Here is a 555-nt window from a genome sequence, read left to right as displayed (position 1 = left end):
CTCCGACAGGAGTGCGCTGCGCGTGTTTTGCACGTGCGGGGGGGAGGGGAGAGAGGCTGGAGTAAGCAGTGTAACGTGTTGTGCATCGTGGCAGATGCACGCTTGCTGCTGATGTATGCAGTGTGCTGTGCATGATGTATGCATGGTGGTGCATGGCCTGTGCTGTTCAATGCAACATTTTGTAAAGTGTTGGATGCACAGTGGGTCTCGGCTGTGCAGTGCAACGTTTTGCATATTTGTGCATGGTCTGGAGTGTACAGTGCAGCATGGGTCAGAACTTAAAACCAACTTCCATCCCTGGGAGAGTCACCACAAAACAGAGCCAGAAAATCCACTGCGTGTCCCCAAGAAACTTTATTGCGGGGTGACCTGGGGAGGGCGGGGGACCTCAGCCGGGGGGCCAGCTCATCTGCCGCCCGCCCAACACGTGGAGGTGCAAGTGGTACACTGACTGGGCACCGTGCTTCCCGTCGTTGATTACTGCGGGGAGAAGAGCAAGGATCAGGGTGGGGAGTGTCAACCGTGGGGGGACACGTGGTGGGGACACTCGACTCA

Source organism: Meleagris gallopavo, unplaced genomic scaffold (genome assembly GCF_000146605.3).
Source record: "Meleagris gallopavo isolate NT-WF06-2002-E0010 breed Aviagen turkey brand Nicholas breeding stock unplaced genomic scaffold, Turkey_5.1 ChrUn_random_7180001874376, whole genome shotgun sequence".
In the NCBI taxonomy this organism is placed as follows: domain Eukaryota; kingdom Metazoa; phylum Chordata; class Aves; order Galliformes; family Phasianidae; genus Meleagris; species Meleagris gallopavo.
Note: the sequence above shows the minus strand (reverse complement) of the source record.